This window comes from Balaenoptera musculus, chromosome 11 (genome assembly GCF_009873245.2).
Source record: "Balaenoptera musculus isolate JJ_BM4_2016_0621 chromosome 11, mBalMus1.pri.v3, whole genome shotgun sequence".
In the NCBI taxonomy this organism is placed as follows: Eukaryota; Metazoa; Chordata; class Mammalia; order Artiodactyla; family Balaenopteridae; genus Balaenoptera; species Balaenoptera musculus.
Window position 1 is genome coordinate 24546064 of NC_045795.1, and position 17262 is coordinate 24563325.

At 45.0% G+C, this 17262-nt stretch overlaps 1 protein-coding gene and 1 long non-coding RNA gene across 4 annotated transcripts in view; one reads left to right on the top strand and one right to left on the bottom strand.

The window, feature by feature from the left end:
- Positions 1-349: 349 nt before the first annotated feature.
- On the bottom strand, positions 350-8980 carry LOC118903608. 2 transcript variants are annotated; one of them, XR_005021844.1, is made up of 3 exons: positions 8653-8980; positions 1928-2063; positions 350-543 (listed from the first exon to the last, which is right to left on the bottom strand). It is a non-coding gene; the product is annotated as an uncharacterized LOC118903608 (long non-coding RNA). The 2 variants fall into 2 exon arrangements; XR_005021843.1 differs by having other exon boundaries at positions 350-548.
- A 154-nt stretch (positions 8981-9134) lies between these two features.
- The window catches only part of ELOVL5 (ELOVL fatty acid elongase 5), a 62822-nt gene continuing 54694 nt past the window's right edge, over positions 9135-17262 (top strand). Inside the window, exon 1 of one of the 2 annotated variants that reach the window (XM_036868824.1) lies at positions 9135-9301. The gene's annotated coding sequence lies outside the window, so the exon portion shown is untranslated. The remainder of the gene's footprint in view (positions 9302-17262) is intronic. The other variant, XM_036868825.1, reaches the window with a different exon arrangement.

Sequence of the window (17262 nt, forward strand, 5' to 3'; positions counted from 1 at the left end):
TTGCTTCATCAAAGCATGCAAGTCAAGAAGCTATATGGAGAGAGCCAATAAGATAGAAGTCACTTCTTTTCTACCTAATCTTGTAAATGTCATTCCATCATTTTTGCCATGTTCTTTCTATCTATTAGGAGCAAGTTACTAGGTCTAATCCATGGACATGAATATCAGGTGCCAGAGATCATTGGTGGCACTTTCAGAAGCTGCCTACTGCATTATTAAATAACATTAAACTGTTGAAATAAACTTGGGGCTCCAAAAGTCTTTCATGCATATCCTGAAACAGCCTACTATGTTTTATTTGCCGTCTTTATCATGAAGAAAGTAAATGGTCTTTGAAAATCTGATTCAATAAACATTCATTGAATGCCTACTATGTATCTGGTATAGCATAATGCTAGAGGAACAAAGATAAATGACACATCTTCCAGCCTTGAGTTGGGGAAGAGAAGTAAAAGCAAATAATTACAATATTAATATCATAAGTGATAAAACAAAGGCCTGTACAGAGTGCTCTGGTTACAGGGAGAATAGGAAAGAAACATTCTGTTCTAGGTTACATTCAGAAAGTAAAAAGGGTGGGAGGAGGTGGAGAGAAAAATGAAAAGACAACATATAGATTAAGACTATGTAGAAGTTAATCTTCCTGATTAGCAAAATGCACAAGTAATAACATATTATTGTACTTTTAACTTGCTAGACTTTAAACAATTTTATGTGTATAGGGTATCTGACAGATTTTGTTTTTTGTTTATTTTGTTTTTCTGGCCGCACGTGCAGCATGTGGGATCCTAGTTCCTCAACCAGGGATCGAACCCATGCCCCCTGCAGTGGAAGCGTGGGGTATCTGACAGCTTTTTAAGTTGTATACCTGCGTCCATTCTGTTGAAATACATCTGATGGAGGGCAGTGCATCATTTAATCATTCAGATTAGAAGACAATACTATAAAGCTATTAAACCTGAAAGAGAATTGACTGAGTGAACCTGACATTAGGGAATATATGAATTTCAAAAAAAAAAAATGTGCTTCACCATCAGATGCCAAGCAATAGTTTGCAGAAATAATAGAACTGCAACATACACTTGTAGATTTCATTTGAGACTTAAGATGCCACATTTACTCTCAGCAAAAAGGGAATTTGAGATTGTGAAAAGAAATGGCACTGCCAGTTTTCGACATGTAAGAACATGTCTAATATTGCAGGTGTACAGGGCTTCCCTGGTGGCTCAGTGGTTAAGAATCCGCCTGCCAATGCAAGGGACACGGGTTCGAGCCCTAGTCTGGGAAGATCCCACATGCCGTGGAGCAACTAAGCCCGTGCACCACAACTACTGAGCCTGCGCTCTAGAGCCCGCGAGCCACAAGTACTGAAGCCCATGCACCTCGAGCCCGTGCTCCGCAACAAGAGAAGCCACCGCTCGCCTCGACTGGAGAAAGCCCGCGCACAGCAACGAAGACCCAACACAGCCAAACATAAATAAAATAAAATAAATTGCAGGTGTACAAAAGCAAGGCGTTTTATGACACGTTATGCGTATAACTAATACATCACATAACCTAGAACAATTAAACCAATTATGGCTAATGTTTGGAAAACTTGTTTCATAAATAACAGAATTGGGGCAACGCATATTCTGTACTGTATCACCAACTCCAAACTCATCTAGAGCACTTATAGAACACACTGCTCAGCCAGGACACAGTCCACACAAGCATGTTCTTAACAACAGAACCACGTCACTACTCTTTGCCTGTTGCACATAGTTTTTAGCCAGAAGTTTGGTTATCATCTGCTTTTGTCTACTTCCTAGAATTCTTTAGCTCCTTTGTATGTTATAGAATGAAATATATCAATTGAGAAATTTCTCTTTCGATAACCAGCAAAGTAAAGGACATATTGAGAAGCTCTCCTGATTTAAGATCTTACCTTTGACATAGCTCAGCCTGTAAAGATGTTGAGGACTGAGACCTGAATTCAATCTTAATTTTTCACTAACTGGCTTTGCAGCCTTGCGATGTCACTTAACCCTTCTGTGGCTCAATTTTCTCATCTCATTATGGTGCTGAAAGGATAAAAGGAGAGTGTATTAGGAAAGGCTTTAGAAATTTATAAGTAGTAAAAAGAAAAAGAACTGGTGCCAAATTTGACTTATCATCTAAATAAATATCATAACAGTCTCTATTTCAAGAGAAAGTGCTTGATATTCAAGATAACTGATGTGGGACTTCCCTGGTGGCGCAGTGGTTAAGAATCCGCCTGCCAGTGCAGGGGACATGGGTTCAAGCCCTGGTCCAGGAAGATCCCACATGCCACGGAGCAACCAAGTCCGTGCACCACAACTACTGAGCCTGCGCTCTAGAGCCCACGAGCCACAACTACTGAGCCCGCGTGCCACAACTACTGAAGGCTGCGTGCCTAGAGCCCGTGCTCCACAACAAGAGAAGCCACTGCAATGAGAAGCCCGAGAACCACAACGAAGTTGAGCCCCCACTCAACTAGAGAAAGCCCGCACGCAGCAACGAAGACCCAATGCAGCCAAAAACAAATTAATTAATTTTTAAAAAAGGTAAGTGATGCATTTATAGAAGAGTAAGACATCCCGAATTCATACCAATTTAAGACAATGGTATGTCTTTTTCATCGTAACCATAGTTATAGTCTTTCTTCTTTTATAGCACTTTAAAAAGGTTAAGTATTCTCTTGGGGTGTGTTACCTTTTCAGATTTTTAAAATTTATTTATTTATTTATTTATTTTTGGCTGTGTTGGGTCTTCGTTTCTGTGCGAGGGCTTTCTCTGGTTGCGGCAAGCGGGGGCCACTCTTCATCGCGGTGCGCGGGCCTCTCACCATCGCGGCCTCTCTTGCTGCAGAGCACAGGCTCCAGACGCGCAGGCTCAGTAGTTGTGGCTCACGGGCCCAGTTGCTCCGCGGCATGTGGGATCTTCCCAAACCAGAGCTCGAACCCGTGTCCCCTGCATTGGCAGGCGGATTCTCAACCACTGCACCACCAGGGAAGCCCCAACTTTTCAGATTTTAACATTTCAGAAAGGTGGCAGGAAAAACTTACTATCATTAATGGGGAACAGAAAGATATTACCCATCGATAGTAATTTTTTAAATTATTGTAGTTATTTTCTTTCTGTTAGACTTAATTTTTGGCCAAGGGGTTCCTAGTAAAAGCATATCTTACTGATCTGCATTTCAATTTTCCATTCATTTGTTCATTAATTTATCCATCGAATAAGTACTGACTGAGCTCCTACCAGGTTCCAGACAATGTTCCAGGTGCTGGGGTTTCAAGTAGTGGTGAACAGAACAGTCTGTGCCATCAGTGAGTTAACAGGGGGATAAGAGTAAACAAATATTAAAAGTGAGCCTATAGAGACTTCCCTGGTGGTATAGTGGTTAAGACTCCATGCTCCCAAAGCAGGGGGCCTGGGTTTGATCCCTGGTCGGGGAACTAGATCCCACATGCCTGCCGCAACTAAGAGCTCTCATGCCCCAACTAAAGATCCCGCACGCGGCAACAAAGATCCCACGTGCCGCAACTAAGACCCAGAACAGCCAAATAAATAAATAAAAATTTTTAAAGTGAACCTATAGTATGTCTGACAGTGATAAGTGCTAAGGAGAAAAATAAAGCAGAGTAAAAGGGAGGCAAGGAGGGAGATGTTACAAATTTAGATAGTGATCAAGGAGAGCTCTCCAAAAGATAACATTTATAGAGATCAGAGTGAAACAAGGGTATAAGCCTTGGAGATTTCTGGGTTAGATTATTCTAGGCATAGGGGAGAGTAAGTGCAAAGGCCCTGAGGCAATTCTAGTGCTTAGTGTGCTCAAGGAATAAGGAGGAGGCCGTTGCAGGTGGAAGACAGAGTAGCTTTAGAAGGTCCAAGAAATGACAAAGGTCTTATATGTTGTTTTAAGGGTTTTGACTTTTACTGAGTTAAGAGTTTGATAGATTGTTTTAAGTGACTTAATGTGGCGTTGGTTTTAAGAGGATTGCTCAGGCTGCTGGGTTGTGAATAGACCGTAGGAGGAAAACACAGAAGTAGAGGTCAAGTTGGAGACTATTGCAAAATTCTGGGAAACAGCTGATAGTGACTTAAACCGGTGGCTGTCATAAGGAGGGTGAAAAGTAAACAGATTCTGGATATGTTCTGAAGATGGACTAGGCAGGATTTTGCTGATGCATGGAGATAGGATGTGAAAGAAAGAGGAGTTAAACATAACTCTAAGGTGTTTGTCTTGAGAACACCACAGAGGGAGCAGGTCTGGGGAAAAATCAAGAGTTCACTTTTTATTATTCTCAGTTTGAGATGCCTTTTAGACAGACACCCAAGAGGAGGAATCACTAATAGGCTGTTAAGTATATAAGTCTGGAATTCAGGGGAAAGGTTTGGGCTGGAGAAATACATTTGGGAGTCAGCAGATTGTAGATGGAATCCAAAGCCATAAAAGGGGGATGATAATACACCTAGGAAGTAATATAGATAGAGGGAAGTGAGGACACAGATGCCTTTCATTGCCCAGTTGCTCCCAGATAGAGTACTAAAGACTATGAAAGGAAGTGGAGAAGAAAAGACCAGAGAATCCAGAAACAGTTCAAATTGTTCACTCATTCAGCAGATATTTATGAGCATCCGCTATTTGTCAGAGGTTCTGCTAGCCATTGGGAAAACAACATGGTAGACAGGTTTGGGCAGTGCCTTCCAGTAGCTCACATCCATCAGGATGAACACTCAAGGACAGGAATAGAGATAAACCTGGTTACATGTTGACCAGCAACAAGGAAGAGTAGCAGCAAAGTAACAATGGAAGCATGGAACAAACCCCAAGGTCTGAGGAGGAAAGGAAACTGCCCTTTAATCTCTATTCTCCAGCAAAGACAAGCCAGGCCAATGGGAGCCCCTGGCAACAAGATAACGGAAAACACAAATTAGAAAAGAAGAAAAAAGTAAGATCACAGCAAGGAAAAACAAAAGGCAGAGACTGAATAGTGTTACCCTTAGCATAAACTAGCTTATACTTGGTTTATATTTTAATCAACATTCAAATGTCCAGAGGCAAACATAGGCTTGTATTTTATCTCAAAAGAGAGGTTTCATTGGGTTGTGCAAATACCTCCTAAGCACACGTAGTATTTCACCTTTAAATCAAACAACAGTCATTAGAACAGCATTCTAATGAAACTTTCAGGCATATTTCTTTTTTTTTTTTTTTTTTTTAAGGAATTCCTTTATTTTTATTATTTATTTATTTATTTATTTATTTTTGGCTGTGTTGGGTCTTCGTTTCTGTGCAAGGGCTTTCTCTAGTTGCGGCGAGCGAGGGCCACTCTTCATCGCGGTGCGCGGGCCTCTCACTATCGCGGCCTCTCTTGTTGCGGAGCACAAGCTCCAGATGCGCAGGCTCAGTAGTTGTGGCTCACGGGCCCAGTTGCTCCTTGGCATGTGGGATCTTCCCAGACCAGGGCTCGAACCCGTGTCCCCTGCATTAGCAGGCAGATTCTCAACCACTGCGCCACCAGGGAAGCCCTCAGGCATATTTCTTAATTCAACTTCAGATGCTACAACAATAGAACAAATCTTCCAATATTTCTCAATACTGAAGCAACCTTCTTATACACTTGGAAGTGTATGGTTGGAGGAGATCTGGGATCACAGAAGGGAAAATGCTGCCAGGATTTTAAAATAAAGAAAGAAAAGCAGGAGGAGGAAGAGGAGAAGGAATAAAATAGTTAACTATTACGTGAAGATAATTCAACAATCACTTCTCAGGGGACTACCACGGATGCTATAGGGCAGACTGGTACCAGTCTGTGGCCTGATAGGAACTGGGACACACAGAAGGAGGTTAGTGGTGGGTGAGTGAGAGAAGCTTCATCTGCATTTACAGCCGCTCCCCATCGCTCGCATTACCGCCTGAGCTCCATCTCCTGTCAGATCAGCAGTGGCGTTAGATTGTCATAGGAGTGCAAATCCTACTGTGAACTGCACATGTGAGGGATCTAGGTTGTGCACTCCTTATGAGAATCTAATGCCTGATGATCTGAGGTGGAGCTGAGGCGGTGATGCCAGCACTGGGGAGTGGCTGCAAATACAGATTGTAATTAGCAGAGAGGTTTGACTGCACAGAGACCATAATAAATCAATTGCTTGCAGACTCATAGCAAAACCCTATCAGTGAGTGGCAAGTGAAAACCAGCTCAGGGCTCCCACTGATTCTGCATCATGGTGAGTTGTATAATTATTTCATTATATATTACAATGTAATAATAATAGAAATAAAGTGCACAATAGATGTAACGTGCTTGAATCATCCCCAAACCATCCCCACCCCACCCCCTACCCCGGTCTGTGGAAAAACTGTCTTCCATGAAACCGGTCCCTGGTGCCAAAAAGGTTGGGGACCGCTGCTATAGGGAAGCAAGCAAGAGTTACAGGGCTTTGTACTGCACCTACTTGGGTTCATTTTTGACAGGCTGGTTATAAGGATTGGGATGGCTCCAGCACAGGGTCTAGAACCCAACTGGCCAGGAATTTGATTCTGACACTCAGTAACACACTTTCCTTGAAACTTGGCATGGAGTCCTAGGCATTCTTTTGATCTATTTTGAAAAAACTACCCACAGTTAAGTTGAAGAGTCACTTCTTGCAACTTTATCCATGAATGCGATGGTGTTGCCATCTGGAGTAACTCATACTGAAGTCATGGTAGTCAGTTTACACTGCAGGGTTAAGATGAGTTGTCCGGGGGGGCAGAAATTTCTCCCTAAATTATACATGTATTGGGAACCCTAAGTCTCTGGATGGGTAAAGAATGAGAACATGACCTTACTAACTTAGGTTTGAGAGGAGTCAATAGTCTTGGGACATAACCATCTGACAGAGGGTTGGAGTTCTGCAGCAGAAAATGGAAGCACTAGTGTGATGATGGTGAGGGGGAGTAAGAGCTCACACACTTATTCAAAGCATATTTATTAAGCTCTTAGTATATACCAGGGGCTGTAGTAAGATCTGGTGATAAATAATGAGCAAAATTCAACATGGTTCCCCCTCCAACGGAGTTTACAATCTAACACAGGCCTCTTTAAAGTGGAGGTACAAGCACCCCATGGTTTTGAACAAGATGGGACAGTCAGGAAACTACAATGCAGAGTGAAAAATGCTCTAACGGAAACCAAGATACACAGACAATAACTAAGGCCTATCTGTCAAGGGCATATGAAAAGGCATCCTTTGGGGGCTAGGAATAAAATAATAGAAATTTGTGTTTACTTTTCTCTTAAAATACAAAAAAATTATTTAATATTTAATGTATGACTTGACAGTTATATAAGTCCATAATTAAAAATAAATACAGATATTTTGGTAGTATGGCCGAAAACATTTTATTGATAGGTGAACACAACAAAAACAATTGTTTGTGGTGTAAAACTGGAGATTTTTGGAATATCAAGTTAAATTTGAAACTTTTAAAACCTGGAAAGATAGAACTTGTTAGGGTGATGAAGAGCTGAACCAGCTCTGGCCTTGAACTGCAGGCAGAAGAGTGAAGAATAAAGGAGATACATTTGCCCAACTCTTCTATGCCTCTGGCATATGCTTTTCACATGCCCCTTGACAGAAAGTTCTTCATTAATCTGCTTATCTTGGTTTCCATCGTAGCGTTTACCATTCTGCATGGTAGTTGTTTCCTGACTATATCATTTCACAGGGGGAGGGGATCCTTGCAGTTTTTTATTTCTAACACCTAGCATAGTATCTGTCAAACTGAAGTCAGTGTTTGTGGAGTTGAATGGCAATCGACTGTTAAAAATCTTGTTATTTGTTTATGTTTACATTATCTCATTTGTATATAGTTTGCACACCTGTATTCTTAAGGCAATGGGCAATGGCCAAGGGCCTGGAACGGCTGGCACATGATAAACATTGTAAATACCTAAAAGAATAAACTTGGGCTTCCCTGGTGGCCCAGTGGTTAAGAACCCGCCTGCCAATGCAGGGGACACGGGTTCGAGCCCTGGTCCGGGAAGATCCCACATGCCACGCAGCAACTAAGCCCGTGTGCCACAACTACTGAGTCTGCGCTCTAGAGCCCGCGAGCCACAACTACTGAAGCCCGCGTGCCTAGAGCCTGTGCTCCGCAACAAGAGAAGCCACCACAATGAGAAGGCCACACACCGCAAAGAAGAGTAGCCCCTGCTCACCGCAACTAGAGAAAGCCCGCGCACAGCAACCGACCCAATGCAACCAAAAATAAATAATAAAATAAAATAAAAGAATAAACTTGCCTACATTAAACAGTTGACTATATTGGGTCCATGGGCATGGGGTAATAGAAATACAGCCAGAGGGCACTGGGAGAAAGGCTTAATTACTGGGGTATATATGGGGAAAGCATAGGATACTAGGATGATGAAGGCCTTAAGTTATCCAAATATCAATGAAAAACAGCAAGGATCTTCCACTTGTGCCCTGAGCACAAAGCACTTTGTCTTATGTGCTTAAACCTGTCTAGCTGAAAAGATGTCACTTACTCCACCACATTTTCTCCTTCTACAAAAAGTCTTGAGAAGAAAGGGAGTTGGTAGTGATCACTAAGGGAAAATCAGAATCCCTAAGAAAAATCACGGTAAATCTACCCACCGGGAGTTAAGCTATAGCATCAGTTTTGAGCGCTTTTTTGTTGTTGCCTTATCTTGTTCGCTCCGGTGATCTCCGCAGGCATTTAACCGTTTCATCCAAAACCAAGAGGAACTGGCTCCCTTCCAGAACCCGCGAGGAGACGGCACCAGAGTGGGCTTCTGCTGTCCAAACGCGGACACAACCTCACCACGCCCGGCACTAAGAGAATCAGAGTTCAGGGCATCGGGAACTTCACTGGTGCTATTGCGCAGGCTCTGCGTTCCACGCAGGCTTATTAGGAAGAAAGGGGATAAAATTGCCCAGAGACACGTGAACCGGAGGGGACCAACCCAGACCACGGTTCCCCACTGCGTCGGATTCTGGAATTTACAATCACGAAAGTTCTATTGTCTCGCGATTGGCTCCGTGGCCGCATGACATCATAGCGCTTGATTCGGCCTCCCGGCGGCGATTGGCTGGCCGCGCCATTGTGACGTCACGGTCAGCCCACGTTCAGATTGTAGATACCCGGCGCCTTCCTCTTCCCATCCCGGCGGCTGCTGCTGGCCCGTCACTCCCTCCCGCCTCTTCCTGGCTCGGCTGGCCCCGGGCGCTGCCGTCGCCGCCGCCTCGTCGCTTCTCGGAGCCGCAGCCACCCTCGGCCTAAGGGGTAAGCGGGCGGCTCCAGGAAACTTCGCCCGGCCGCCGCTCGGCCATGACACCCGCGCCGGCGCGCGGCCGGGACCGAGGGTTGCGACCCACCATTGGGTCCTGAGCCCGGTGCGCACGAGCGACTGCCGGCGCGGCCCGCGCTGCGCCCGCGTGGCGGAGGAGTTCGGCAGCTCCAGGGGCGCCGGCCCGCTCCCAGGCGCGATGGCGGGCGGGGGGAGAGCTGTGCGGACGTCTCGGGAGTTTCCGCGCGATGCTGTCTCACCTGTTCGGCGGTGGAAGCCGCCGGCGGGCAGTGTGCACGCTGATGGGCGCGGCGGGAACGCACCCGGCGCTCCGACGGGAAGCAGGGCGGGTGGTCTGTTGCGCTCGGATCTGACCGCCCGGGCGGGATGAACGCGCGGCCGGAGGTCCGGGGAAGAGCCCCGAGAGCGATCGCGCTTCCTCAGGGGAGAACAAAACCCGAGGGAGCTGGGAGAGCTGCCACGGGGTCGCGACGCGGGTCGGTGCGCGGCGCCTCTGGTCTTTCCTTTTCTCTCTTACCCTCCCGCCTGTGCCCCTCGGAGTGGGAGCCCGCTAGCCTGGGAACGCTTCGGTTTTTATTAAAACCAGATAACTGTAGCCCGCGGATCCTCGGGGAGGCCGGCGGGGGAGGGGACTGGAGAGCCACCTGGGCGACCCTAGCGGGAGTCCGAGCGCGGGGGTGGCTGGGGAAGCCCTGGGGTCGCGTCTGCTGCGAGTGGCAAAGAAAAGGCTCTTTTACAGTTTACACGCAATAAGACTCGGCCCCCACCCCACCCCCGCGTCCGCACGCCCGCCTCGGTGTGGAGGGAGTCGTGCCTGGAGCAAGGCTTGTTCTTTTAAACTGTGTCGTGCAACCGTTCCGTGCCCTTGCACTTTTAGGTTGATGGTTTCGCCTGCTCACGATTGTAGTTCAGCTCAGCTCCTGGCTTCTTGATTGCAAATTGGATAATGCATTTGGCCCACTTTGGGATGAGGGGTGAGGAGTCCCGTATGGAAGAATCCAGTGCATGACTTGTGAGCTGGGCTGCGGAACCTAGGCATGCGGCGGGAGAATAGTGGGGAGCGAGCAGCCTTAATTCTTTAATAGCGGGCCCCGTGGCAGGAAGTGCTTTCTTTATAGGGTAGTACGGAAGAGCTAACGTTGCTTGTTAGGTTTTGTAACTTGTTCGCCTAACCACTCCATAGATAACCTGTTGGTGTGCACTTGTTTTGCTTGCACCACCTCTCAGCCAACAGCGTTCGGTGCATAATCTCAGATAGGGACACAGCCGGTTTGGCTGTGGACGAACACTTTAACTTTCCATCTGCGGTTAGGGGACAAGCGGATCACTTTTTTAGTTCGTTCGGAAGCTGCCTGGGATTCTCCAAGGAAAGCTCCGTACTTGAAAGAGAAATGTCACTCATGTCCCTTTTAGATTCTTACCCCAGATTATAACTTCTCATTGCCAGGAATTTTTTCTGTACAGTTCCTCTTTTTTGTATTTCTTTTCTGTTTCTAACTGAAGACAAAAGGGAGAGTGTTATTGATGGTTACAGATGGTTAATTTTACAGAATACAGAACAGAACTGGGCTGAAAAGTGAAAGTAGAAAGTGTATTAAGATTTGATGGCCAGATTTTTTTCAAGAAAAGTACATCATAACTTCAGACACTGTCCTCACCCTCTTGATTCAATTTCCTCATCTGTCCACAGGTTTCACGTTGCAGAATTGTTAGGTATTCCAAGAGATGACACAGTTGAAAGTGCCCAGCATGGGGCTTGTCAAATAGTGGTTTGATAAATGTTTCTTCTTCACTTATTTTTCTTCTTGGGGAAGGGGAAGTGAGGTTTAGGGGATGTGGCCAAGGATAAAGCTGGAGAATCTCAAGTAACTGGGAAAATATTTAAAACTAGGTTTTCACAGACAGTAATTCCAGTATTCCTGCAAAGTCACTTTTGAAAATGAGGTGAGTTATCTCCTTCCCTGGGATCGACTGAGCTTCCTTTTTCTTTTTTGTGCGGGAGGGGTGTCAGAATTCTTAATTTTTGGATGTTTGCAAGAATCTTTTTTCCACTGCCTCCTCTTTTCCTCTTAGCATAACTGTTGATTGCCCTCCTGTTTGTAGGAGTGAATATCGGTACTTGGGTGTCTTATTTCCAACTTGAATTATACAAATCAAGGCAAAACTGTTTACCTTCCTTTAGGGTGACTTTGATGCCTAAGTAGATAGTAGAGAGTGTGAGTGATGGTTTTACTTCTTTCTTATTCGGGGCCACATCCTTCCCCTAAGAAAATTTGTAATTATGTTTAATACCTTCTTTGTGCCTACCAACTCTTCTGTTACTGATGGGATAATCTTTCCATTAGTTACCCAAAATAGGTCTGTCTTTGCATGCATTCAGTTTCAGGTATTACAGATGTGAGCACCTTCCTATTAATAGTTGCTTTCCGTACGTAATTCTTACAGCCTCCCTGTGAGAAGTGCTATCCCCTACCTCTTTTATAAAGAATTGAGAACTAAGGCCTAGAGATGCCAAGTGACTTGTGCAAATCACATAGCTCTGTCTCCTGTAACATACCTGCTCCTTCCTCTGTCCTTGCTGCTGGGAGGATTTGGTCAGTGGGCTCTGCCCTTTATTTAACTCTGTTACTCTGTAACTTAAAAATCTAACCTCATGATTAAAGGTCCATCTTCGAGCCATCCAAGATTAACAATTTGCCATTTTCAAATCTGTGTCAAGTCTATTCCTTCCTTTTAGCCCACATTTGATTTACTCTCTTTATTAATTTATTGACTTGTCAGTTACTGAGTGTGTACTGTGTGTGTGTGTGTGTCTTGGGGGAAGAGGTTGTATACAAAGCTGAACGACAGTTTCTGACTCCAAAGGGCTTCCTGAATGAGTTTACACTTTAATCCTTTTATACCCATACTTAATCTGTACCTTGGACTAGAAGGGTATCAGAAGCAGATTTCCAGGGGGCTTGTCTCACTGTTTCTGGGAAAGCTTTGTGGCAGAACTCACCATGTTAGATGTATCAGTGCCTAGCACTGATAGGCCTGTTTTTCGTGCAAGAGACAGAAAGCCCAATGCAGATGGGCTTAAATGACCATCTGACCTGAAAAGTCCCGTAGGCAGAACTTTTGCTCTGTTTCTCTGAAGTCTCCTCAGATGTTGGTTATGTCCATAGGCTGATTTTGCAAGATGACTGCCAGCTAGTCTGGACCCCTTGTTACCATATTCTCAAGTGGGAACTTCCCTTCCCACCACCTTCCAAAGAGGGTCCTTGGCCTTGAGGTGATTGATTTTGGCCATGGTTACTTGAAGTAATAACTAGAACAATGAAATCTGATAACCTGGGGCCCATCCCAAACTGAGGAAGTGGATTTAAATCTCATCTCACCTACCTGGCCGCTAACTACACTTTCAGGAAGGGCCTCTGTGGACATGGGGGTGTGTCGGCTATAAGGGCCTCCAAGGATGTCAGGCCCCATCAAAGAGATGATTGGATTAAATGAAAGAGAACTGAATCAATATTTGAATTTCACTTCACCTGTCATAGAGGAATCTTACGGGCGCACAGAGGTCAGAGGATGGGCATTCTAGGAGAGGGAGTTTGGAGAGCAAACAAGTGAATCATTGGGCATTAAAGCAAGTAGCCCAGTTGCCTGAAGCTAATAGGGCAGAAGTAGAAAGAAAGGTTAGAAAGGCAAGTTGTTGATAATAATAAGGGCTAACATTTATTAAACTTATTACGTATCAAACTCTGCATTGAGCCCTTTTATGTGGATTTATCTCAAGTACTATTAATTGGTACTGTGAGCTTTCCCACTTTACAGATGAGGAAATGGAGACTCAGAAGTTTTAGACTTGCCCAAGATCACAAAGCATTCCAGCCTGGGTGGTCTTGACCCACTAGCCTGCTGTCTTTCCTGAGACGTTGGGTAACAGGACCGCTGAAGCTTTTGAACCAGAAGGAGTGCATTGTGAATCCTGTGTTCCAAGAGTATGAGTGTGGTCTGAGTGCGTGGCGGGGATTGGCGAGGACGGACACCGGGGCTGTGTGGGGGTGGGCTGGGAGGCTGTTGGAGGCCAGGGCAGTGGTGAGGCCTCACCTGGAGCCACAGCCATGAGCACAGACTGGAGCGAGCTAATCACATGAGGATGTTTCTAGGACAGGATCTACACAACTTGGAGACCAGCTGGATTGAGGGCCAGCAAGAGGAAGGGCGCTCTCAGGCCTGGGAGTTAGAAGAAATGCGGTGTCGTGGGGGAAGAGGGAGGAGGCTTTGTCCTCAGGTGGAAACATCTTTTTTTTTTTTTTTTTTTTTTTAATTTATTTTTGGCTGTGTTGGGTCTTCATTTCTGTGCGAGGGCTTTCTCTAATTGCAGCAAGCGGGGGCTACTCTTCATCGCGGTGTGCGGGCCTCTCACTGTCGTGGGCTCTCTTGTTGCGGAGCACAGGCTCCAGACGCGCAGGCTCAGTAGTTGTGGCTCACGGGCCCAGTTGCTCCACAGCATGTGGGATCCTCCCAGACCAGGGCTCGAACCCGTGTCCCCTGCGTTGGCAGGCAGACCCTCAACCACTGCGCCACCAGGGAAGCCCCAGGTGGAAACATCTTAAGGGCCCACGTTCCATCCGGACAGGCCCTTTCTCCCCCTCTCGGGTCCCCGGTCCTCTTTGCAGCCGGTGTTTGTCCGCCACTTTACAGGTGTGTGTTTCCACCACATTTCATCCATTTTCAGGCAGCTTTTCACATTTTAACATATCTGGGTAGAGATGCAGCTTACAGTCAGTGGCATGGTAAAATCACACAAGCCCTCTTTCGCATTTTAATATTACTGAAATCAGGATGCTTCCCAGCTTTTAATGAAGTATTGTTGGTGAGAAAAGCAAAGTCTCAGTATTGCTGAAGCTCATGGAGCCAGTTGCTGGCAGAGCCAGGAGTGAGAACCAAGGCCTCTGGGCTCCTCTCACCCACTGAGTTACCTCAGCTCATGTAAGAGATATTAAAATAAACATTGCCTCCTAATACAGGATTATGGTAAAGCACACGCATATTTCTTTGTTATTAAAACGGAAGTAATCTGAGAGGTTTGGAAGGCACAGTGGTTCAGGTAGAGTGCCTCATCCTTGTATTGAGCCCGGCTGCCCTGTTCCCTATCCTAAACTTGCCATCGGCCTTAAGAAAATCAACCCTGGGCATTGGTCCCTTTCTTTAAAAATAAACAATTACACCAAGGTGATTTTCAAGTCTGTCTCAGAACAAAAATTTTTTATTTTCACTTTTGCCGAGAGCAAATCCTTTGTTTCTGTTTGACTAGGGATAGAGAATGAAAGTTGAAATCATTTAGGTCTCAGTAAGGTAGATGTCAGAATCAGTGATGGAAATTAACAGTTTTCTCCTTAAGAGGTTAAACGTAACCGCTGGAGATGTTCCGGCCTAGCAAAGTGAGTTGTTCAGGAAGGTAGACTGGCCTCATTTTGAGTTTTTGTCATAGAATACCTCCTCCCATCTGATCCCGATTTCAACCCATAAATGTTATCATTACCGAGCTCTTTGATTCCCACTGGCACGTTTCCTCTATGGGGACACTTTTATTTGACTTGAATGCATTTGCTTTTAGAATTGTGTGGCCCCTGGATTGAAAATATTCATACTTGGTGAGTTTTTAGGAATACTGAATCCGTATCCTTCCTATTTAAGCACAGTTGTGTGCGATGTCTCAGTATTCCTTGTATCTTAAGTTAGACTTTGGCACCTTTTGTTTGATGTATGTTTTCTTGCTGACTGGGATTTAGGAAATAATTTTTCACTTAAGATTTTTAGTGCTGGGACTCTCATGCTTTCTGCAGTTAGAATAACCATTTTCTTGAAACACCTGCAGTTTCGAACGACAATCCTGACACTAGGTTCACGCCCTCCTGCTAGCACACGCCCTCTGCCCTTTTCTTTCCCCATTGTCAACAGTTTTACTGTGTCAGAGCTAATCTCTGATAAGTGCATACTAAACAGACCTAATTAAAGCCACACTGGAGAATTGGCCACTCCGGTCCTTATTTTATCTGAGTTGTTCTGAACCCCAGAGTACCTGTTCCTTCTGTCTTGGGATAGCACACACTCCTACAGAGTAATTGTTGTGAATGTCTCCTTCCCCAAAGAATAGTTTCTTATGACACCGAACTCAATAATTATTCATTTGCTTCCCTGGGAAGTTTGGCCGTGCGCTGTACGTCCCTTGAGGGTAGCATTCAGGGTACCTCTGCTTCAGGTTTTGGCAGAAGAAATACATTACCTTAATATCTACAGGAGTTGTTGACACCTCTGTCTGCCCTGTTTGTGAGCTGATATGTACCTCTGTGAAAATTTGAGTTTACTTCTTACAGAACTTCCGAATGTTTAGCTCTTCTGTGGATCTGAGGTGCGTTTATTAAGAGTATCTACTGTGCTTTTTTTAAAGTTAGCAAAGCTGTAGGAAGGGGATTGGAGAAGAGGCCTTTCAGGTTAGCAGCTGCACAGGAAAGGGATCCAGCTCTGACCCACAAGGCTGGGCAGGCTCCGGCAGGCCAGTCACTCCACCTCTGAGACTTCGGTGTAGAACTTGCAGGTGATAATACCTGTGCCTCCTTTGGAGGGTGTCCAGACTATCGGTATTATACATAAACGTTAAGTAGGGGACTGACTTAATTTGATGAGCGTCGTTAAAAAATAATCCCTCTATTAGAGGATAGGATGTTCACTGAAGCATTGTTTACTCAGCTGACTCAGTCTTGTTATCATGCTCTTCAGAAGAATAAATGACACTGCAGTTGGGCAATGTTTTCAACTTATGAAGGGAATGAGGCTGTTTTGTGGGTGCTAAATACACTACATGCCAGGTGCTTTTCTAAGGTGCTCTACATCTGTCAATTCATTTTGGCCTCACCAAATCCCCCCATGAGGTAGGTACCCCAGTTTTACAGATGAGAAACTAAGGCACAGAAAGGTTAAGTGACTTGTTCAAGGCCCCCCAGCTAGCAGGTGACAGAGGCCGGGTTCAAACCCAGACTGATTGAGGGCATCCAGCGTCGGTTTCCTTGTCTGACCCCAGCGCCGCCGCCTGGGTTTGATCTACAAGGTATATAAGACCTGAGGGGTGTGGGTTGGGAGGGAAGGGCACCCACATCCCCCAGGGAGCCTCCATCTGCAGATTGTCTGGTCTCCCTTGAGTAGAGGTGTACATCCTGTGTGTTTTGAGAACATCTGGGTCATTCTGACACAGGCCTGGTTAAAGGCTGCTTGTTCGGACTGTTCAGAATAACACCTTCCCCAGCCCTTCAGTTCTCTTGGGATTCTTACTCTTTTAGGATTTCCTCATTTTCTTTCTGGGTGTGGGTCACTAGGTCTGACAACATTATGATGGCTGTTAAGTACCATAATTCCTAAAATACGAGGATCACAAAATTCACAGAACAGTTATATATTAACATGGAATGTAACCAGGTGATAAAATAACTGTTGGCTTTAGACACTCTGTAGAGGAGATGATAGATTGATTGCTGGGTTGTGTTTGCTTTTAAAAATGCCACATCGTACCAGGCTTTTTTCTTTTGGAAACACATTTTAACTCTGCCTGTTCCTCCCATTCCCACCGCCCCCCCAACACACACACCTGAACAACAGTTATAAAATATGGAGGTTTAGATTGAGTTTTTAAAAAGAAATGTGTTTTCGTGTCTCACCCTTATTTATGTTACACAGGTTTGAATTAATATCTAAGACATTTTCTCTCGAGGGGGGTGCATAACTTATCTTTGTTAATTATATTTCTCCACCCTCTTTTAATTTCAACCAAAGCTGTAACGCTGCCTTTGTATATTTTGTATGAATTAGCTTGGAGAACATGACAATTTATTTTGAATATTCAAGTAATCACGTCAGTTAATCAAGTGATCACATCAGGCTGCAGTCAGATTTA